This window comes from Schistocerca piceifrons, chromosome 3, assembly GCF_021461385.2.
Source record: "Schistocerca piceifrons isolate TAMUIC-IGC-003096 chromosome 3, iqSchPice1.1, whole genome shotgun sequence".
NCBI classification, from domain to species: domain Eukaryota; kingdom Metazoa; phylum Arthropoda; class Insecta; order Orthoptera; family Acrididae; genus Schistocerca; species Schistocerca piceifrons.
Genome location: NC_060140.1, coordinates 629,994,477 through 630,019,336, shown reverse-complemented (window position 1 = coordinate 630,019,336; position 24,860 = coordinate 629,994,477). Strand labels below are relative to the sequence as shown.

The following is a 24,860-nucleotide window of genomic DNA, read 5'->3' as shown; positions in this document are numbered from 1 at the left end:
GCCGAAACTGATAACTACAAAATAAATAAGGTCACAAGGACGGCTGTAGGCGTTTCATTTTCTTGGAAAAGAACATGTGCGCTCTGTTATCTCTAGTGTAGCTACCGCCACAGGTACACTTGAAGAATGTGGGCCAGTGCTAATACCGTCAAAGCGAGACTACGTAACTGATCCTTATTTCATTGAAGAAATATGAACGGATGGGATATAGGTACAATATTTATGTTCTAGCGTCTCTCTAAGTGAAAGTTTCTGCCCAAAACCGTAGATATAGGTGGTACCATCATGGTGGCGATGACCCAGCTAACGCCACAGGATGTTTTACTCTGTAGTAAGCTCAAAGATGAAGCCTATCCACTACCTCCAGCAACACAATAGGATTGAAACCCAAGCACTGTTGCACCGTGAGCAACGATATTGAAGAAATGTATGCAGTCTGCCCAGAAGTCCTTGCTGCTGTGGACGTGTGTTTATTTACGACCATTTTCCCTTGTGATTTATGTTGTTTTGCTGTTGGAGACATAATTTTACAACGTAACTCTGTATCTCGGGATAAAACTTTTGCTAATCTGCTTGTTCATGCGAACTTCGAAATCTTTAAACGTGATGTGGACTCGCTTTCGACCGGTGAGGAGCGTGGAGCCACTGCTGTTGGATGCCTTGTTGAGCACACTTTTCGAGAAGATTGGCCACGGCATGGGACGAAAGGGCTCGGCAAGGGTGGCCCCAAGCGGCACCGCACGGTGTAGCGTGACAGTATCCAGAGCGTCACGAAGCCGGCGATCCGCCGTCTGGCCGCCAGGGGCTGTGTGAAGCACATCTCCAGTCTCGTGTACGACAAGTCCTGTGGTGAAGGGGCTGGAGAACGTGATCCGCGGCGCGGTCACGTACACCGAGTACGCCAAGAGCAGGACGGTCACTGCCATGGTCGTGGTATACATCCTGAAGAGGCAGGGCCGCACCCTGTAGGGTTTCAGCGGTTAGGCGTTCGTGCTGGTGTGGCTTCCATGCGGTGAAACTCGCCTCTGTAGAAAGAGGTACTATGGGCGAGAAAGAGAAGACGAAATTGATCTTGACCTTTGTAATAAGACAGTGGCAGAAAAAGCAGAACTATTACTGTTTTTAGCTAGTGAATAATCCTCAGATGTCACTTTCTTTGCCCGATGATGCTGAATAAGTTTAAACTACACGTTTCTCAACCATACGGACATAATCTTAGCTATAGCGCTCTATTGTCCACACTAACAAAATGCGCGTGATAACAAGTGAGAAAGCACTCGATTTGATGTTCAAATGGTTCAAATGGCTCTGAGCACTATGGGACTTAACATCTGAGGTCATCAGTCCCCTAAAACTTAGAACTACTTAAACCTAACTAACCTAAGGACATCACACACATCCATGCTCGAGGCAGGATTCGAACCTGCGACCGTAGCAGTCGCGCGATTTGATGTTCGAAACAGATACACTGTTATCTATTGAAATAGGAACACCGTGAAGGCGGCATACAATACCGTCAAAGTGTCTTGAAGTGTACTAAATGTTCCGATATTGAAATGATTAGCATTCATGCGTAAAGACACGAAGTTTGTATGCGTAACGCGACCTCCAGTCTGTATACAGGGTGTTTCACAATTCGTATTACACACTTCTTGAGGTTGTAGAGAGGACATATAGATCAAGTTTTACGTAGGAACCCATGTCCGGAAATGTCATCCAACAACGCTTCACAGTGTCGAAGTTATAGGCGCCGGCGCCAGGAAAGGTACAGTATTTATCTACAGGGTGATTCCGTGATGATTTTACAGAGTTTCCAGGATGATGGACAAGGATAAAGTTATCTATTTGAGGTGAAGGTCCCTTTACCGGAAACGAACGAGTCGAAAATTATGTGCCACAACCGTTTCGATACTTCTGACAAAGGAATACTGTTGTTGCTAAAGACATGGCGTATGTAACTTTCAGAAGTACCGAACGAAGTCCTAACCGCCGTCTGCTTCACGTCTGCTGTGCAGCGAGCTACCTTAATTTGAGTATTAACTGTATTTTTCTAACTTGTCACTTCTTCTTGCGTGTGTTTTTGCTTTTAGGAAGCTTTAAATGTCGAGTGCTATTAATAGTGTTCCATAGATTTCGTGTTTGTTTTGAATACAGTCAGAGAGAGTCCCTTTAGTCAGCCATAGTGCCAGTAGAGTCAGTGTCGTCCTAACCGCCGTCTGCTTCACGTCTGCTGTGCAGCGAGCTACCTCAATTTGAGTATTAACTGTATTTTTCTTACTTGTCACTTCTTCTTCCGTGTGTTTTTGCTTTTAGGAAGCTCTAATTGTCGAGTGCTATTAATAGTGTTCCATAGATTTCGTGTTTGTTTTGAATACAGTCAGAGAGAGTCCCTTTAGTCAACCATAGTGCCAGTAGTACTAGTGTTTGTTTTCAATACAGTCCAGAGACAGGTAGTGCTACTTTCATTGCTTTCTACAAGAAGTGGCTAGCAATCACAGTTTAGTCAATAATCAGCCGCCTTTAGTGAATTAGCAGTCTAGTTAATAGTTGATTAACTCTCTTCAGTAAATAGATTCCTTAGGATGGATAGGATGTGTGACTGCTGTGTACGGACGCAGGAGGAGCTGGCCACTTTTCGCGAACAGCTGAAAGTGTTGATGGCCGCGGTCAGCCGTCTTCAGGCTGCTGCCTCGGAGTGTAGCGGCAGTGGGGAGTCTGGTGCGTCGCTAGGTACACACCAGGTGTTAAATGCTTCACCCACTGTCCCTGCTGTCGAGACATCTTCGCGGGTACCAGGGCGCGGTTGGGCCACCCTCTCCCCAAGGGGAGTGACGGTTTCAACGGCGTTCGCGGCGCACGAGGCGGAGGGTAAATGTGGAGGCTGGCCGCGTGGCATCGCCCGCTCTGCCTGTGAGTGGACATGTGGCTGTTCCTTCAGCAAGGTCTGAGCATGCACACGGGGGGGAGGGGTTTATTAGTTATTGGGAGCTCCAACGTTAGGTGGGTGATGGACCCCTTAGGGAAATAACGGAAAGGTCGGGGAAGAAGGCCAGTGTTCACTCTGTCTGCTTGCCGGGTGGTCTCATCCGAGATGTGGAGGAGGCCCTACCGGCGGCGATAGAGAGCAAATTGTTGCTCATGTCGGCACCAATGACTCCTGCCGTCTGGGTTCAGAGGTCATCCTCAGTTCGTACAGGCGGTTGGCGGAACTGGTGAAGGCGGAAAGCCTCGCTCGCGGGGTGGAATCTGAGCTAACTATTTGTAGTATCGTTCCCAGAACCGATCGCGGCCCTCTGGTTTGGAGACGAGTGGAAGGTTTAAACCAGAGGACCAGACGATTCTGAGGAGATCTGAGGTGCAAATTTCTCGACTTCCGCTATCGGGTGGAGAAAGGTAGGGTCCCCCTGAATAGGTCAGGCGTGGACTACACGCCGGAAGCGGCTACAAGGGTAGCAGAGTACGTGTGGAGTGCACATGGGGGTTTTTTAGGCTAGAGAATTCCCTCCCTAGGCCCGACAAGACGCCTCCTGAGACGCGGCAAGGTAGGAGTAGGCAAAATGCAACAGGGAATAACAATATTAATGTGCTAATAGTAAACTGCAGGAGCGTCTATAGAAAGGTCCTAGAACTACTCTCATTAATAAACGGTCACAACGCCCATATAGTACTAGGGACAGAAAGTTGGCTGAAACCAGATGTAAACAGTAATGAAATCCTAAACTCAGATTGGAATGTATACCGCAGAGACAGGCTGGACAGTGAAGGGGGAGGCGTGTTTATAGCGATAAGAAGTGCAATAGTATAGAAGTTAATTGACGGAGATCCGAAATGTGAAATGATTTGGGTGAAGGTCACGGTTAAAGCAGGCTCAGACATGGTAATTGGATGTCTCTATAGGCCCCCTGGCTCAGCAGCTGTTGTGGCTGAGCACCTGAAGGATAATTTGGAAAATATTTCGAGTAGATTTCCCCACCATGTTATAGTTCTGGGTGGAGATGTTAATTTGTCGGATATAGACTGGGAGGCTCAAACGTTCATAACGGGTGGCAGGGACAAAGAATCCAGTGAAATTATTTTAAGTGCTTTATCTGAAAACTACCTTGAGCAGTTAAACAGAGAACCGACTCGTGGCGATAACATATTAGACCTTCTGGTGACACACAGACCCGAACTATTTGAAACAGTTAACGCAGAACAGGGAATCAGCGATCATAAAGCGGTTACGGCATCGATGATTTCAGCCGTAAATAGAAATATTAAAAAAGGTAGGAAGATTTTTCTGTTTAGCAAAAGTGACAAAAAGCAGATTACAGAGTACCTGAAGGCTCAACACAAAAGTTTTGTCTCAAGTACAGATAGTGTTGAGGATCAGTGGACAAAGTTCAAAACCATCGTACAATATGCGTTAGATGAGTATGTGCCAAGCAAGATCGTAAGAGCTGGGAAAAACCAACAGTGGTACAACAACCGAGTTAGAAAACTGCTGCGGAAGCAAAGGGAACTTCACAGCAAACATAAACATAGCCAAAGCCTTGCAGACAAACAAAAATTACGAGAAGCGAAATGTAGCGTGAGGAGGGCTATGCGAGAGGCGTTCAATGACTTCGAAAGTAAAGTTCTATATACTGACTTCGCAGAAAATCCTAAGAAATTTTGGTCTTTTGTCAAAGCGGTAAGTGGATCAAAACAAAATGTCCAGACACTCTGTGACCAAAATGGTACTGAAACAGACGATGACAGACTAAAGGCCGAAATACTAAATGTCTTTTTCCAAAGCTGTTTCACAGAGGAAGACTGCACTGTAGTTCGTTCTCTAGATTGTGGCACAGATGACAAAATTGTAGATATCGAGATAGACGACAGAGGGATAGAGAAACAATTAAAATCGCTCAAAAGAGGAAAGGCCGCTGGACTTGATGGGATACCAGTTCGATTTTACACAGAGTACGCGAAGGAATTTGCCCCCCTTCCTGCAGCGGTGTACCATAGGTCTCTAGAAGAGCGTAGCGTTCCTAAGGATTGGTAAAGGGCACAGGTCATCCCCGTTTTCAAGAAGGGACGTCGAACAGATCTGCTGAACTATACACCTATATCTCTAACGTCGATCAGTTGTAGAATTTTGGAACACGTATTGTGTTCGAGTATAATGACTTTTCTGGAGACTAGAAATCTACTCTGTAGGAATCAGCATGGGTTTCGAAAAAGACGGTCATGTGAAACCCAGCTCGCGCTATTCGTCCACGAGACTCAGAGGGCCATAGACACGGGTTCACAGGTAGATGCCGTGTTTCTTGACTTCCGCAAGGCGTTCGATACAGTTCCCCACAGTCGTTTAATGAACAAAGTAAGAGCATATGGACTATCAGACCAATTGTGTGATTGGATTGAGGAGTTCCTAGATAACAGGACGCAGCAAGTCATTCTCAATGGAGAGAAGTCTTCCGAAGTAAGAGTGATTTCAGGTGTGCTGCAGGGGAGTGTCATAGGACCGTTGCTATTCACAATATACATAAATGACCTGGTGGATGACATCGAAAGTTCACTGAGGCTTTTTGCAGATGATGCTGTGGTGTATCGAGAGGTTGTAACAATGGAAAATTGTACTGAAATGCAGGAGGATATGCAGCAAATTGACGCATGGTGCAGGGAATGGCAATTCAATCTCAATGTAGACAAGTGTAATGTGCTGCGAATACATAGAAAGATAGATCCCTTATTATTTAGCTACAAAATAGCAGGTCAGCAACTGGAAGGAGTTAATTCCATGAATTATCTGGTAGTACGCATTAGGAGTGATTTAAAATGGAATGATCATATAAAGTTTATCGTTGGTAAAGCAGATGCCACACTGAGATTCATTGGAAGAATCCTAAGGAAATGCAATCCGAAAACAAAGGAAGTAGGTTACAGTACGCTTGTTCGCCCACTGCTTGAATACTGCTCAGCAGTGTCGGATCCGTACCAGATAGGGTTGATAGAAGAGATAGAGAAGATCCAACAGAGAGCAGCGCGCTTCGTTACAGGATCATTTAGTAATCGCGAAAGCGTTACGGAGATGATAAACTCCAGTGGTAGACTCTGCAGGAGAGACGCTCAGTAGCTCGGTACGGGCTTTTGTTAAAGTTTCGAGAACATACCTTCACCGAAGAGTCAACCAGTATATTGCTCCCTCCTACGTATATCTCGCGAAGAGACCATGAGGATAAAATCAGAGAGATTAGAGCCCACACAGAAGCATACCGACAATCCATCTTTCCACGAACAATACGAGACTTGAATAGAAGGGAGAACCGATAGAGGTATTCAGGGTTCCCTCCGCCACACACTGTCAGGTGGCTTGCGGAGTATGGATGTAGATGTAGATGTAGAAGTAAGAAAAAATTGCTGGTAAACTTGGGCTCTAAGAGAGATCAACACTTGTTCAATAGAGAAGATGCCTTTCGCAGTAGCGAAGATGAATAAGTGCTCATAGCTCTTCAACTATGCATTTTAGAGGCCATGCTCAGATCAGATTTTTTTTTGTCTTGTTCCATACTAAACCCTCTGAAAGATGGGTACCTTACGTTTTTAGCAACAACGGTCCGGTACATGTATTCTACTATCAGAGGTATCAGAACGGTTTCCGCTTGTATCTTTCGACTCGTACAGGGACCTTACCTCAAACTGATACATTAATCGTTCTCCATCATCCTTGAAAGTTTGTGAAATCGTCACGGAATTAACCTACAGATACACTCCTGGAAATTGAAATAAGAACACCGTGAATTCATTGTCCCAGGAAGGGGAAACTTTATTGACACATTCCTGGGGTCAGATACATCACATGATCACACTGACAGAACCACAGGCACATAGACACAGGCAACAGAGCATGCACAATGTCGGCACTAGTACAGTGTATATCCACCTTTCGCAGCAATGCAGGCTGCTATTCTCCCATGGAGACGATCGTAGAGATGCTGGATGTAGTCCTGTGGAACGGCTTGCCATGTCATTTCCACGTGGCGCCTCAGTTGGACCAGCGTTCGTGCTGGACGTGCAGACCGCGTGAGACGACGCTTCATCCAGTCCCAAACATGCTCAATGGGGGACAGATCCGGAGATCTTGCTGGCCAGGGTAGTTGACTTACACCTTCTAGAGCACGTTGGGTGGCACGGGATACATGCGGACGTGCATTGTCCTGTTGGAACAGCAAGTTCCCTTGCCGGTCTAGGAATGGTAGAACGATGGGTTCGATGACGGTTTCGATGTACCGTGCACTATTCAGTGTCCCCTCGACGATCACCAGTGGTGTACGGCCAGTGTAGGAGATCGCTCCCCACACCATGATGCCGGGTGTTGGCCCTGTGTGCCTCGGTCGCATGCAGTCCTGATTGTGGCGCTCACCTGCACGGCGCCAAACACGCTTACGACCATCATTGGCACCAAGGCAGAAGCGACTCTCATCGCTGAAGACGACACGTCTCCATTCGACCCTCCATTCACGCCTGTCGCGACACCACTGGATGCGGGCTGCACCATGTTGGGGCGTGAGCGGAAGACGGCCTAACGGTGTGCGGGACCGTAGCCCAGCTTCATGGAGACGGTTGCGAATGGTCCTCGCCGATACCCCAGGAGCAACAGTGTCCCTAATTTGCTGGGAAGTGGCGGTGCGGTCCCCTACGGCACTGCGTAGGATCCTACGGTCTTGGCGTGCATCCGTGCGTCGCTGCGGTCCGGTCCCAGATCGACGGGCACGTGCACCTTCCGCCGACCACTGGCGACAACATCGATGTACTGTGGAGACCTCACGCCCCACGTGTTGAGCAATTCGGCGGTACGTCCACCCGGCCTCCCGCATGCCCACTATACGCCCTCGCTCAAAGTCCGTCAACTGCACATACGGTTCACGTCCACGCTGTCGCGGCATGCCACCAGTGTTAAAAACTGCGATGGAGCTCCGAATGCCACGGCAAACTGGCTGACACTGACGGCGGCGGTGTACAAAAGCTGCGCAGCTAGCGCCATTCGACGGCCAACACCGCGGTTCCTGGTGTGTCCGCTGTGCCGGGCGTGTGATCATTGCTTGTACAGCCCTCTCGCAGTGTCCGGAGCAAGTATGGTGGGTCTGACACACCGGTGTCAATGTGTTCTTTTTTCCATTTCCAGGAGTGTAGATACATTTACAGACGTTGGCTCCTATGATTTAGACGCTCTGTAATGTCGTTGGATGCCGTTTCCGGACATGATTTCCTGTATAAAACTTAATCTACTAAGTTCCCTCTACAACTTGTAGAAGCGTGTAACATGAATTGTGAAACACCTTGCATAAGACAATATTATTCATTAGATTTCATTCTAAAACCGAATTTTACCTCTTGTTAATTACGAGAAGATCCTATTAAGCCTCGAGTAAAAAGGGGAAGAGTCTATCAGTAGGTATTGGAATTGGACATCAACAGTATCACGGTCTACCTAGACTTCGGTTTATCGCTCTTCGATCTTGTTGTTCACATTGATCGGTCAGACAAATAGCGCCATAGGGCAATATTTTACTTCATCGTGTTTACCACAGTGCACGACATAATCACAGTACCCGGTGGTAGATCTAAGAAGAGTCCAGCAGCAACACTCACTCGGAAGTTATACTGTTCGTAAGCACAATCCGTAAAGGCAATCCGGGGCACGGTCCGATGGGCAGCAATCTCTCGTTGCTTCGAAGTTCATACACAAGCAGAGTGCAGGTCACAACGGTCACCTGCAGAACAGGCCTGTCTACGCTGACTGCAAGAGTCAGTGACGTCATCCCGTTAAGTCCGCTGATTCGTGAGCTGCCAGAGTTGTGTTGTTTGTGTTGGTTTGAGCGGACGTTTTCGATGTGTGAGAGGTTTTACTGTATGTAGCGTTTGGTGTTATTCAAAATTTCTTACAGATGTACAGTGCCTCGATCCAATAGGGAACTATAGAAACGGCCTAAAAGTCCACATGCTTTCCTTCCCAGAAGCCAAAACAGAACGACAACAATGCATTCGAGCTGTCTGTAGAGTTGAGTGTCAGCCAACGAGTAACTCCAGAGCAAGTGATATGATTGTCTTTAAATACGTCACGATAACCAAAGTAAATTAATTGATTTTAATGGCGTGTATTGGTATATGGTATTGCGAGATAGTGTCACATCATTTTTATCTTCTAGATCTGCAAACTCCATTTTCAGCAGCAGGATGTGCAGCGAGAAGCCAATATATGTTATAGTAAAACGGCAAGGCTGTTAACAGCATGCTTACCGAAGACTAGATCAGTCATTCGTAATCACTTCGATATTTCGTAAACATTCCAACAGAGAATAAATTAATAATCAATAGAATCTAGTGCTGTAATCAATTAGGTCTGTTTTGTCTGTTTATAAATAGTGTTTATAAATAGTCCAAAAGAAACTGTTGTAAATATTGTGTTGTTACAGGAGCTGAAACATGACTGTATCCGAAATATCAATCGTATACATCAAAAACTACAAGAAGGAAGGAGTGTCCAGAAAACAGAAGGACGAAAAAATAAGATGAACAGCTTGTTTTTGCACTTGAAAACAGTGAGGAAACACTTTCTGAAGCTCGTCGCCAGGGTGCTGTTTGAGATATTAATGAACTAAAAGCGAAACTAAATGCCAAAACACCGCTCTCTCGTTGGTTTATTGTGCAGAAAACAAAAAGGTGTTTACATAGTTAAGGAATCTCAGCCAAGAATATGGTTTTGCGTCAATATTGATGATGATTTAACTTTATCTGTTTCTTAGATGATGTGGAAGTAAAACGTTCATGAAATACTAGATTTCCATTGGGCATGCCTTTAAAGTGGTACACCGCGTATGAACGAGGTAGGAAAAAAATCCAGAATATACACTGCTCATTCGTAGAGCACTTACCTGGCAAGCAGTCAGTCGTTCATCGTGTAATGTACTCAATCATTTTGGAGACACAAGTACATAATGATTTGACATTCCTCAACGAACAGATAGTGTGAACAATCAAGGTGTTTGTGACACGCTATTGCTGGGAGACTACATATTTTCGTCCCTGTTATATTCTGTTTCACTACGTGCACAGAAATTTATCAGGCGCTCTGGTAATCTCATTCTTCTTTCACCAGAAATTAAACACAGATCCTCTAAGAGAAAAGAAAGAAAATTTTCTACATTATGTAAAGAGAGAATTTCCATTTCTGGCCCAGAAGACAAACTAGTCTTGTTGTTAATGGATACAGTTCATGTAAAGCCACAGATGCATTATCAGCAGGACAGTGTTGTAGTTTCTGCTGTATATATAAGCGATTTCAGACTTGTATTATTCTTGAAATATGTTGTCAATATACACTGATCAGCCAGAACATTATTACCACCGACTTACTATCGATATAAACCCATCCAGGCGATAGCAGCTTTATGTGGTAAGGAATGACTGCTAGTCAGACACACGCGCGGCGCATGTCGTATCTGTAACAGGGCTGTCCGTGTGAAGAATGAGGAAGGCGCGCGATATATCTGAGTCTGACCGCGGGCAGATTGTAATGGCCCAGATGAACGACTTGTCGGATATTCGACGAGTGCTGTGGCGAATTTCAACATGTGGTGAAACCAAGGTGAACCATGGCCAGAGACTGTGGGGTTGGGCGGCCACCCATCATGACACACGTCGGATGTCGTAGGCTGAGCAGACTGTTAAAGTAGGATACGCGGCGAACTGTGGCGGAACTAACACCCGACTTTAATTCCGGGAAAGCTGCAAGTGTGTCTCAACACACAGTGCACCTAACAAGCTAACCCACGAGTTTCCGCAGCCGAATATCTATGCACGTACCAATGATAACACCACGGCCTCGGCAGCTACGTGATCATCGACACTGGACGTTGACGCAGTGGCAACCGTTACATGGTCTGACGAATCCTGATACCTTCTTCATCATGTCGATGGCAGGGCGCGAATACATCGTCTTCCAAGGAGAACAGCTCCTCGAGAACTGTACTACGGGGCGGAGACACGCTGGCGGCGGCTCCGTTATGCTCTTGGTAACATTCACCTGGGCATCCACGGGACCAATGCAGCTTGTGCAACGTATCATGACACCCCTTAATGATGATCATGTTTTTCGACGGCAGTGGCATTTTTCAACAAGATAATGCGCCATGTCACAAGGCGAGAAGTGTGAGGGAGTGGTTAGAGGAACACAGTGGCGAGTTCCGGTTGTTGTGCTGCCCCGCCCCCTCCCCCCCCCCCCAACTCACCGGATCTGAACCCGATCGAAGACACCAAGAATAAGATTGAACGTAGCGTCAAGGCTCATCGCCCCCTCCCCGGAATTTGCAGGGATTAGGTGAGCTGTGTGTGCAGATATGGTGCCGACTCCCTCCAGCGACCTGCCGAGGCCTCACTGGTTCCAAGTGATGACGCGTCGCCGCTGTTATCGGTGTCAAAGGTGGTTAGATTGGTGGTCATAGTGTTCTGGCTGATCAGTGTATTAACAGTGGGAAATGCTGATAGTAATTATCCGAGTCAGTGGTAAAGTGCATTGTTACTGGAATTAATGATATAAGATTCACAGTCCTTGCTGTTGTGGATGATAATAGTGTTGTAAATAAAAAGACAATTTCCCATTTATGTGACCCACCAGAAGTAAAGATCCGGTATGTATACCCTAAATACCGGATAAGAAAATAGTTTTTTTGTGATTGGGTCAGTCTATATTTTAAAGTGTGTGAGAAATTCATGGCTGAATCTTTCTGCTGATGAACTAATATTCCAAGAATTCAAATGGACTACAACAACAGTAGCCATCTTCCGTGCCTTAAAATGCATGCATTCAGTTGAGAAAAACCAGCTTGTAAAACGTGGAGTTCCTCTTCCTCTGAAAGCAATGTAACATTTTTTTTTCTTTTTTTTGGCGTTAAGAAAATTTCATGCATGCATTCCAGTAACACTAAGAAAGCTAGACCCAACCACAACCTGAATCACTATCACAGCACTGCTTCATTCATAGCATTAATCTGTAAATACCCCAGCAAACTGATGAAATAGGCTAGCTTCGCTTTTCACCAGTAAACAGAGGAAATCATATAGATGTCAGAGTACTGTCTAACTAATTGAATGTGGTCACAGTTTCTTCCCACCAAAGAAAGTCCAAACAGACAATTTTGGCGGATCGATTTTGGTATTGCAAGTTCAAGTTGTATTTCACTTCGCCAGAATTTTGAGCTAGTTAAGAAGTTAAGACTTCGTAGCTTGACAGACATAGGTGATCCTGCAATTTATTCTAGCCGTGCACATCATGGTGTGATAGAGGTGTTGGAATTTGTCTCGTGTGTAGGAAATAGAAATAATGTGTATGAAATTTCTGACGAAATATGGCCTCAAGTTCATTACATAACAAGGTAGTGTTTCTATGTGTGTAACAAATGGTTAATGTGCAGTTATTGTACAGAATTTGCTACTGTACAGAGTGATGTAAGAGATAAGTTGTCATGCTACGGTTTATGGGTGGTCAAGAATTCGTCTCGCGTACTGTGGCCAGGGCCGCGTGCCATAGCGCTGAGACTGTACATTTCCCCACCGCTGCGCCATGATGTCTGAGGAGGAAGAGGGGTAAACGGCCAACGCGCCATATTTAAATGGCAATGCAGTCGTACTGCATGCGTTATGGTTTCATATTTCTCAACAACACGGATCGCAAACGAAACAAATTTTCGTTATTACTCAATTATTTTTGGCACGCTTAAGGCACAATAAAATTTTTATCTGGTACAAACTGTTGGCAGACAGATTTTCTCACTGAGGTACCCACGTAATCGTAGCTTATTTATTTTCCTCAGGAAAACAATGAGTACATCCTGGACAGTTTTGAAGTAAAACACAGGAATCATACTCCAGATAAATCAGTTACATCTGGACATGCACAGGGGAGTCTTCAGCTGAAACGATGTCTTGAAAACAGTTCGAAAACGGATGTAGGAGTCGCAGTGTCTTCAATAACGTTTAGAAAACTATCCTCGTAGTTCTTTCACGGTCACCATGAATCCGCGTGATTTCCTTAACGCCTGTCAGCTTAGGAAACAGGACTGCGTTTTTTGTCAGAATTTTGTTTTCTACGATGCAATTTTCTTTTTAAATGCATCCGCATCGAATAAGAAATAAGTTTTTTCTCGCTCTGCAGTGTCTTATTACTTGCGCAGACAAAGTTGACATTCGGCTCGGTGGCTGATGGGAGCGACTGTAAATGGGACATGCCTTTATGGTCGCTCCCATCAGCTAACGCGCCGAGTGTCAACTTCGCTTGCGCGTGTAATACTATGGGCAGTGTGCAGTCAAGTCCACTTAAAATGCGAACTCCGCAATCCATTCCGGATGTTCTAATTTTCGTTCCTGCACTCTTTTTTATTCATAAATTCAACAGCAGCGCACATTAAATCGAAAAATTGTTGCAAGATTGCCCTTTCTCTTTACTTACGTACTTCGCAGTAATATACAGGCTGTTACAAATAGGTACGGCCAAACTTTCAGGAAACATTCCTCACACACAAATAAAGAAAAGATGTTATGTGGACATGTGTCCGGAAACGCTTAATTCCCGTGTTAGAGCTCATTTTAGTTTCGTCAGTATGTTCATCCACCTACGCTCAATGGAGCACGTTATCATGATTTCATACTGGATACTCTACCTGTGCTGCTAGAACATGTGCCTTTACAAGTACGACACAACATGTGGTTCATGCACGATGGAGCTCCTGCACATTTCAGTCGAAGTGTTCGTACGCTTCTCAACAACAGATTCGGTGACCGATGGATTGGTAGAGGCGGACCAATTCCATGGCCTCCACGCTCTCCTGACCTCAACCCTCTTGACTTTCATTTATGGGGGCATTTGAAAGCTCATGTCTACGCAACCCCGGTACCAAATGTAGAGACTTTTCGTGCTCGTATTCTGGACGGCTGTGATACAATACGCCATTCTCCAGGGCTGCATAAGCGCATCAGGGATTCCATGCGACGGAGGGTGGATGCATGTATCCTCGCTAACGGAGGACATTTTGAACATTTCCTGTAACGAAGTGTTTGAAGTCACGCTGGTACGTTCTGTTGCTGTGTGTTTCCATTCCATAATTAATGTGATTTGAAGAGAAGTAATAAAATGAGCTCTAACATGGAAAGTAAGCGTTTCCGGACACATGTCCACATAACATATTTTCTTTCTTTGGGTGTGAGGAATGTTTCCTGGAAGTTTGGGCGTACCTTTTTGTAACACCCTGTATAAAGTGCCCATATTCTTCCTTCAGTTCCTTTGAAAACCTTTAAATAGACAACGAAATAACGCGCGAAACTTCAGAAATTCACTTCAATTTGTTGAAGTGCTCCATGCCTGCAAATAGAGAACAAAGTTTTTCTTGATGTACAGAACAATGAACCCCCGATATTGACCGTTGTAACTTTGTCCTTTCATTGTCAAATAAGTCTTATAACTCCTCTTGTCTTGCCGCTGTAATGTGGTTTCCAAAGCAAATCTGCAGTACTGGGAGATTACGCAACTGTATAAACTGTGTAATAGATATTAAGCGTACTCATCCCCCTCTCCTGCCATTCACATCCATTTTTGAAGATTTATGGTGACAGATCGCTAGACAGCCTCTTTTTTATGCAAACAGGCGACTGGACCTGTTACGTCCGTCGTAAGAAGAAGAAATAGCAAAGGGTGAACGGTGTTCTCACCACGGTTCTGCCGAACTGAAGGGGGTCGATCCGACTGAAACAGGCCCCACCGCAAAGCTAAATGAAATACCGCGCTGTACCGAGGACTTCCGGGAAGAAACGGACGGAGCTGAGACGCTCCATCCTGGCTGACGCTTGGCACGCCGTGGCCGACCCTGATGTAGTTCAATAGCTGCAGGAGATAGAGGCAGTCTCTGTTTCCCAAATGATGACTTGGTACTTCTTGCATCTTATCAGTATGCTGTGATGAACATGTTACCCAATGAGTTCAGCAAAAAGATAATCAGCGCAGAGTCTTAAAGAATTTGGCAGGTAATTGTTTGCCTGGGATGTTAATGGGAGGGAACGGCCTTGCCGCAGTAGATACACCGGTTCCCGTAAGATCACCGAAGTTAAGCGCTGTCGGGCGTGGTCGGCACTTGGATGGGTGACCATCCAGGCCGCCATGCGCTGTTGCCATTTTTCGGGGTGCACTCCGCCCCGTGATGCCAATTGAGGAGCTACTCGACCGAATAGTAGCGACTTCGGTCAAGAATACCATCTTACGACCGGGAGAGCGGTGTGCTGACCCCACGCCCCTCCTATCCGCATCCTCCACCGGGGATGACACGGCGGTCGGATGGTCCCGGTAGGCCACTCGTGGCCTGTAGACGGAGTGCTTTATGTTAATGGGACATTCTTGCCCTGCTAATTCAGCATATGTGATCCAGGAACGAAGTATGCACATTTAAAGTTATGTAGTACTAAACAATTTCGTTAAAAACTAAACTGATCAAATGGTTCAAATGGCTCCGAGCACTATGGGACTTAACCTCTGATGTCATCAGAGGCCTAACTAACCTAAGGACATCACACACATCCATGCCCGAGGCAGGATTCAAACCTGCGACCCTCGCGGTCGCGCGGTTTTAGACTGTAGCACCTAGAACCGCTCGGCCACGCCGGCCGGCCCAAACTGATCAAGTAGGATAAAGAACCATGTATACATCTAAAAGAAGTAGATAACCAGATGTTGAGATGAGATGAAACGAAGGTCACACTACAAAGGGGCTGCATTTTTTAAGAGAAATTGTCGTAAACAGACATTCTTTGCATAGCAATGATAAATAACCGGCCAACAATTTGTTAAAGAATACTTTTGCCTGACACGTTTTGTATATATCTTATAGCTTCTACTTTGTTAAGAAAAAACAGCAATAAATTGTTTATTTTGCACTATACGATGACATTCATTTGTTTATTCCTTGTAAATAAGCGATGTACAATTACGTTTTTGCAGTGAAACAACATAGTGAGACGCCTATTCTTAGTGATCTCGAATTGTGCTGTTTCCTTTAGCTTTTACTTGTAGATATTACGACAAATATTTTGTTCATTTTTTTTTTTTTTTTTTTTTTTTGTAACAGCTCATAAAAATGACAAGTGTCACGTTAAAATAAATAGAATGGAGACATTTCCGTAATTTAAGTGCCAAAGTATCACAGGTAGTTTGTCATCGTAGATGTAACACTAGTTCGTTAGCATACGTACTAAACGCGATGACGGCAAGGTTGTTCTGTAGGTGGCATTGTCACCGCGATGTTTACGAAACTTGAGGCGGATGGAGCGTGGCGAATATAAAACACGAATTACCCAGTAGCTGATTCTGGCCGAAATCACATAGAGTTCGGAAATGGACTTCCATATAGAAACAGCCGAAGTTGCAAGTCTCACTTTTTATTCGCCTGGATGACTAGTTTCGTGTTAATACAACCGTCAGTCATCATTTGAAGAAAAAGTGAATCTTAAAGTTTTAGATGTTTCAATACTGAAAACGTTAACAGGAGTTCCTGTCCAGCAATTAAGCCATCATGCTGGAAATCCAGGAAATGGACTTGTTTGCAAGAGAGGTATCCACATGACTATGCACTGTAGCCTATAAAACTTGTGTACACCCCATACACAGTCAACACGTTGATGGACAGTGTAGATAAGATCGATTTCGCGAGCCTTGGTTATTTAAACAAAGGCTATTTTGATTCTTAGAGAAATTGTATAATATACATTCTATGACAAAAAAAGGGATGACTTGCCATGAAGGGCAATAGAATGGGACACAGAGTATCGTAGCCGTACCACAGTATATGGAGGCTGCAGATGACAAGCAAAGGACTCCTGTGAGTATTGAAATTTTTCCTGCGCAAAGAGTATTTATTGAAGTTGCAAACCGAGTAATGTAGACTTCTTACCACGATATTTCGGCTGATAGCCATTCACCTATCTTTAGGTAAGTGCTTTACACTGGAGACTGCTAATTCACATCGCTTAAGGAATCGGTGGAAATACATTTGGCACGAGTTCTTATTAACTGTGATGGCGGCTTTCAACTCCATAAGGCGTGGGACCTGGTCAATTCTTAATTTCTTGAAGAACAAAACATTTCATAACCTGTGAAACTCCTACCGAGATTTAGTTTCATTAATTTTTGACATTTGCGTTTTAACTCGGCGAGTGTGCATTCCGACAGAGAGCGGGTATGTAGTAATCATGTTACACATGCGCCTGCACGCAGCAGATGGAGCAATATTCGAAGTCGTGTAACTCGACAGCTGTTGCCCTTCTAACGGCTGCTTTTGCTCATACGTCTTCGCGCCAATTGTTGGTATAAAGGTAGCGAAGTGAACAAGCAATCTTCAATGTGAAACACTTATCTGAAGATGTCTGTATGGTTGTCAGCCTAAATATGGTGTCAATAAGTCGACGTTGTTGTTGTTGTTGTGGTCTTCAGTCCTGAGACTGGTTTCATGCAGCTCTCCATGCTACTCTATCCTGTGCAAGCTTCTTCATCTCCCAGTACCTACTGCAACGTACCTCCTTCTGAATCTGCTTAGTGTATTCATCTCTTGGTCTCCCTCTACGATTTTTATCCTCCATGCTGCCCTCCAATGCTAAATTTGTGATCCCTTGATGCCTCAAAACATGTCCTACCAACCGATCCCTTCTTCTAGTCAAGTTGTGCCACAAACTTCTCTTCTCCCCAATCCCTTTCAATACCTCCTCATTAGTTACGTGATCTACCTACCTTATCTTCAACGTTCTTCTGTAGCACCACATTTCGAAAGCTTCTATTCTCTTCTTGTCCAAACCAGTTATCGTCCATGTTTCACTTCGATACATGGCTACACTCCATACAAATACTTTCAGAAACGATTTCCTTGCCATTGCCAGTCTACATATTATATCCTCTCTACTTCGACCATCATCAGTTATTTTAATCCCTAAATAGCAAAACTCCTTTACTACTTTAAGTGTCTGATTTCCTAATCTAATTCCCTCAGCATCACCCGATTTAATTTGACTACATTCCATTATCCTCGTTTTGCTTTTGTTGATGTTCATCTTATATCCTCCTTTCAAGACACTGTCCATTCCGTTCAACTGCTCTTCCAAGTCCTTTGCTGTCTCTGACAGAATTACAACGTCATCGGCGAACCTCGAAGTTTTTACTTCTTCTCCATGAATTTTAATACCTACTCCGATTTTTTCTTTTGTTTCCTTTACTGCTTGCTCAATATACAGATTGAATAACATCGGGGAGAGGCTACAACCCTGTCTGACTCCTTTCCCAACCACTGCTTCCCTTTCATGCCCCACGACTCTTATAACTGCCATCTGATTTCTGTACAAATTGTAAATAGCCTTTCGCCCTCTGTATTTTATACCTGCCATCTTCAGAATTTGAAAGAGAGTATTCCAGTTAACATTGTCAAAAGCTTTCTCTAAGTCTACAAATGCTAGAAACGTAGGTTTGCCTTTTCTTAATCTTTCTTCTAAGATAAGTCGTAAGGTTAGTATTGCCTCACGTGTTCCAATATTTCTACGGAATCCAAACTGATCTTCCCCGAGGTCCGCTTCTACCAGTTTTTCCATTCGTCTGTAAAGAATTCGCGTTAGTATTTTGCAGCTGTGACTTATTAAACTGATAGTTCGGTAATTTTCACATCTGTCAACACCTGTTTTCTTTGGGATTGGAATTATTCTATTCTTCTGGAAGTCTGAGGGTATTTCGCCTGTCTCATACATCTTGCTCACCAGATGGTAGAGTTTTGTCATGACTGGCTCTCTCAAGGTCATCAGTAGTTCTAATGGAATGTTGTCTACTCCCGGGGCCTTGTTTCGACTCAGGTCTTTCAGTGCTCTGTCAAACTCTTCACGCAGTATCTTATCTCCCATTTCGTCTTCATCTACATCCTCTTCCATTTCCATAATATTGTCCTCAAGTACATCGCCCTTGTATAAACCCTCTATATACTCCTTCCACTTCTGCCTTCCCTTCTTTGCTTAGAACTGGGTTTCCATCTGAGCTCTTGATATTCATACAAGTGGTTCTCTTCTCTCCAAAGATCTCTTTAATTTTCCTGTAGGCAGTATTTATTTTACCCCTAGTGAGACAAGCCTCTACATCCTTACATTTGTCCTCTAGCCATCCCTGCTGAGCCATTTTGCACTTCCTGTCGATCTCATTTTTGAGACGTTTGTATTCCTTTTTCCCTGCTTCATTTACTGCATTTTTATATTTTCCCCTTTCATCAATTAAATTCAATATTTCCTCTGTTACCCAAGGATTTCTATTAGCCCTCGCCTTTTTACCTATTTGATCGTCTGCTGCCTTCACTACTTCATCTCTCAGAGCTACCCATTCTTCTTCTACTGTATTTCTTTCCCCCATTCCTGTCAATTGTTCCCTTATGCTCTCCCTAAAACTCTCTACAACCTCTGGTTCTTTTAGTTTATCCAGGTCCCATCTCCTTAGATTCCCACTTTTTTGCAGTTTCTTCAGTTTCAATCTGCAGTTCATAACCAATAGATTGTGGTCAGAATCCACATCTGCCCCTGGAAATGTCTTACAATTTAAAACCTGGTTCCTAAATCTCTGTCTTACCATTATATAATCAATCTGATACCGTTTAGTATCTCCAGGATTCTTCCAGGTATACAACCTTCTTTTATGATTCTTGAACCAAGTGTTAGCTATGATTAAGTTACGCTCTGTGCAAAATTCTACAAGGCGGCTTCCTCTTTCATTTCTTCCCCCCAATCCATATTCATCTACTATGTTTCCTTCTCTCCCTTTTCCTACTGACGAATTCCAGTCACCCATGACTATTAAATTTTCGTCTCCCTTCACTACCTGAATAATTTCTTTTATCTCGTCATACATTTCATCAATTTCTTCATCATCTGCAGAGCTAGTTGGCATATAAACTAGTACTACTGTAGTAGGCATGGGCTCTGTGTCTATCTTGGCCACAACAATGCGTTCACTATGCTGTTTGTAGTAGCTAACCCGCACTCCTATTTTTTTATTCATTATTAAACCTTCTCCTGCATTACCCCTATTTGATTTTGTATTTATAATCCTGTACTCACCTGACCAAAAGTCTTGTTCCTCCTGCCAGCGAACTTCACTAATTCCCACTATATCTAACTTTAACCTATCCATTTCCCTTTTTAAATTTTCTAACCTACCTGCCCGATTAAGTGATCTGACATTCCACGCTCCGATCCGTAGAACGCCAGTTTTCTTTCTCCTGATATCGACGTCCTCTTGAGTATTCCCCCCCCCCCCCCCCGGAGATCCGAATGGGGGACTATTTTACCTCCGGAATATGTTACCCAAGAGGACGCCATCATCATTTAATCATACAGTAAAGCTGCATGTCCTCGGGAAAAACTACGGCTGTAGTTTCCCCTTGCTTTCAGCCGTTCGCAGTACCAGCACAGCAAGGCCGTTTTGGTTAATGTTACAAGGCCAGATCAGTCAATCATCCAGACTTTTGCCCCTGCAACTACTGAAAAGGCTGCTGCCCCTCTTCAGAAACCACATGTTTGTCTGGCCTCTCAACAGATGCCCTTCCGTTGTGGTTGCACCTACGGTACGGCCATCTGTATCGCTGAGGCACGCAAGTCTCCCCACCAACGGCAAGGTCCATGGTTCATGGGGGGGGGGGGGGGGTCGACGTTATCCGGCTGCAATCCTGGAACTTTATGGGATACGAAGGGGTCCTACCTGACTGACAGACCGAAGGACGGGCGACTGTCAGTTTGGTATCTAACCGCTATCCGGAGGGTCTCCTGACACACCTTCGGCATAGGATCTCGTTCACTGGAGCAGAACAGTCTTCAGCGATAAGTCACGCTTCGAACTGAGCCCCGGGGAAGATTTGTCTGCAGACACCCAGGACTGTGATGGGATACCACTCTGACTGTCGCCCGCCATACGGCCGACTGCCTGGAGCGATGGGCGGAGATGTCTTTTCATTTCACAGCAGGACCCGTTTGGTCGTCATCGAAGACACCCTTACAGCACAGCGGTACGCTCACGATAATCTGCTCCCCGTTTTGTCGTCCTTGATTGCAAGCAATCTGAGGTCTACATTTGAGCAAGATAACGTCCATTACGCACACTGCGAGAGGTTCTACTGCTTGTCTTCGTACTTCAAAACCCTACCTTGGCCAGCAAGGGCGCCGCATCTCTTCCCAGCTGCGAACGTTTGGAGCATAATGGAGAGGCCATCCTACCACCTCCAGATTTTGACGACCTAAAGCGCCAGTTGGACAGAATTTGACACGATATCTCTCAGGGGGACATCCAAAAATTCTTTCAATCAATGCCAAACCGAATAACTGCTTGGGTAAGGCCGGAGGTGGTACCAATGCGCTACTGACTTGCTCAGTTTGTGAATTTCTTTCTGGTTAACAAATCATCCAATTATTCTGATATTGTAATCATTTTTTTGTCTGTACATGTATATCAGATCTACCGATTACGTCCCTTTCCGCTAATTCCCTGGTGGTGCATCGTTTTTTTATGTCTCAGAGCGTATGTTTCATTCATCACATCTATGTACCTGCATGCTTTTTTACGTCAGTTATGCCATGCCTCTGTTTCTTTACTAAATTTTTTACAGTGCCTGTTTACCATGTAGACATCCACCCATCATGAACTGTTCTATTGGGTACATATATATCCAGCGCCTGGTCAACTATTCTTTTAAACTTGAGCTCCTGTCCTCAGCTAAAAGCTTCGAGCTCCTCACTGAGATATGACGCTCCTGCTTCTGTATCTAGTTTGATAAACATATAAATCTTATACATGTCGTAGTTCCTCACTGTACCTTACTACTTAGTGTTTTTACAACTGCCTCTTGAACGCTAATAGCAACTTCGATTCGGACATCCTCAGAGAGATCAGGTCTATTCTATGTCCATCACGAAAGTCCGCTCTAGGTAGTTTTCAGACAAGGCATTTAGCAATCTTTCACAGAACTGCAAATAACCCAATCGATTGTTGGATCATTGGAGTTACCTCTGATGAATACGGTTTGATTTTGGAACGTAACGTGGTAATAAACTGATTTTTTTCCTAATGTTTTCGCTTTCATTAGGAGGTAAGCTTAGTACCTCCTAGAAGGATCTAATTACAACCCCCCCCCCCCCCGCCCACACCCCCGATACCGAGTCTTCCCCATCTCACATAAAGCTTCAGTTTGTATCTCAGCGGATTTAAGTTTCTTGTCTACTGCGACAAATATAACAGTACACCACCTCCATTTTCAATTACCCCATCCTTTAGATATATGCTTAAATATGCCCTCAATATCTCACCGCTGTCGTCTTCGGGTTTTAACAAGCATCCTGTACCGAGTGATACCTTAGATTCACCGTTTTTAGGGAGCGCATCATCTTCTGGCACTTTGTTGCGAATACTTCGACAGTTAACTGCTAGAATTTAATACTCTAGCTTGTGAGGGTCATTTCTTTCGATCTTACGCCGATACTTCAAGATCTCCTGGAAATAACGTTGTCTTAAATGGTAGAGTCACCTAACCTAAAAACTTGTGGACAGCCCACACATATAGTCAGCATCTTGGTGGGCAATGTAGATCAGATCCACTTGGTGATCAACCCCATGGCGCAAATCTAGGAAGCCACAGAACCTTCGCAATTTCTTGTTGAAGCTTTCCACTCGACTGAGAACTAGGTAACGAAGGTCTGTTCCCGGAACAAGGCTCTGCAGATTTAGGCCTTCGTTGAAAGTCCCTGAGCAAAGCTGGTATTTTCAACCTGGTCTGCCAGTCGCTGGAATTATCCTATGATGACCTTGGAATTCAGAAGACAGAAACGGTGTAGAATGTTGTTTGCCAAGTTTTCATATGTATATACATATGTTTTCCCTCACCTAAGTTCTCAGTCACTGACTATCTGCCCTGCTGACATTACGGTTTTAACTATGAAGGTTGGTTGCAAATTACTCTGAAGCGTGGAATTGCTAGACGTAGTAATAAATTTTGTATCAAGAGCTCCGCAAAGAGCTGCATTTTCAACAAATTTTATTAAGACACTGCACTCCCGGTGTCGTGGCTCATAGCCCCATCATCAAGTTCATATAAACTTTTTAAGATGATAAACAGCGTGGCGAGGAATGTAGAGGGCCCAGCCAACCTTTCGTATTCTTCCCCAAGTTGTTTACCATGTTTTAAAATTTATATGCACCTGATGATGTGACTATAAGTCACGAAGCCGGTAGTGCCTTAATAAAATCGATTCGAAATACATCTTTTTGCGGAGTTCTTGCTAGAAGAAAGTATTACCACAGCAACGGAAGCACTGACCACAGAGTTGTTTGAAATGAAGTTGTCTCTAAAACAGAGCTTACAACTCCAACGTCAAAAGAAAAGGCGTTCTGAAACAATAATACATTCACGGCTCGATGGTTAAAAGATAATGAATATGGTTCAAACACTTTCCTTCAAGAAGAAAAGGTCCAGAGACAACACTGTGACAGGACGGCTCGTGTGGCTTAGTGTGGACTTTGTCTCAAACGATAAAGACAATGGAAATTACAGTTTTCAGCTGTACCTTTTATTCTAATTTGTTTTTCTTCAGTTATTTCTTTGACAGAGCGTTGGAAAGATTTTGTTTTAGCACTGTGATTGAGATTGTGTGGCGCTGCTGCCCGGCAAAGATAGTAATACCTCTTTGGTAATGTTTCCTAGCTAGAGGCACGACTTCTGTTTCACTTTTTACCTGCTGACTTTTCCTGTCTCATCCCGAGTTCTCGTCCACATATTTCTTCACAGACCCACTAATTCAGTTTGTGTTTCACAGAAAAGTTATACGTTTTTAAGCTATAAGTAAAGCAGATTCACAAAACTGAACTAAACTCCGTCCGAACAGGCCTTGGAAGGCCCAACGGTACCGACTGGCCGCCGTGTCACCCTCAATCCACAGGCGTCACTGGATGCGGATATGGAGGAGCATGTGTTGGGCACACCGCTCTCCCTGCCGTATGTCAGTTAACGAGACCGGAGTCGCTACTTCTCAATCAAGTAGCTCCTCAGGTTTCCTCACAAGGGCTGAGTGCACCCCACTTGCCAACAGCACTCGGAAGACCGGACGGTTACCCATCGAAGTGCTAGCCCAGCCCGACAGCTCTTAACTTCGGTGATCTAACGGGAACCGGTGTTACCATTGAGACACGGCCGTTGGCAAAGCAGATTCACGGTATATCATTCTCTGGCCATGGCCAGTTTTGGTGCCATTAAGCTAGTTTTACATTTAAAATATGTAGACGATAATAACTACCACTGGCATCATGTGGTGCGCATCGTCAGATATTAACGTCTACATATTTTATACACGAAGCTGTAGAAAGGAGCCGAAACCATTTTAAGCAAAGAGGATATGTGATTTAGATTATGCTTTGCTCATACAGTAGTGTATTCATCATTCAAAATGTAAGTTATGTTTTGCCTTCGATATGAGAATAGCCAAGAACTCATTTTAAAAACTTGAGGAAGGGTAAGGAATCATATCGTTGCTTTATAGTGTTATTGAAATTTGTCTCAGCAGAATTTAGGTATACCGTAGCACATGACTTCCATCCGTTTTCGAAAGACGATTTTATGAGACTTCATGCCTCCTTATCATGAATATTATATTACAAAACTGAATGTCGAACTATGGAAGTAGGTATCGAACTTATTTTATGAATTGGTTTTCTTCTGTGACTTCACTGTTTCCGAAAAACTCCCTTTTGTAATTGATGACATGATAACTACTTAATCTGTTATTAGTTTAATATGCCACAT

General features: G+C 44.3%; 2 pseudogenes; one reads left to right on the top strand and one right to left on the bottom strand.

The window, feature by feature from the left end:
* Positions 1-15,068: 15,068 nt before the first annotated feature.
* LOC124790413 lies at positions 15,069-15,186 on the top strand (annotated as a pseudogene).
* An 8,955-nt stretch (positions 15,187-24,141) lies between these two features.
* Positions 24,142-24,259, bottom strand: LOC124790411 (annotated as a pseudogene).
* Positions 24,260-24,860: the final 601 nt, after the last annotated feature.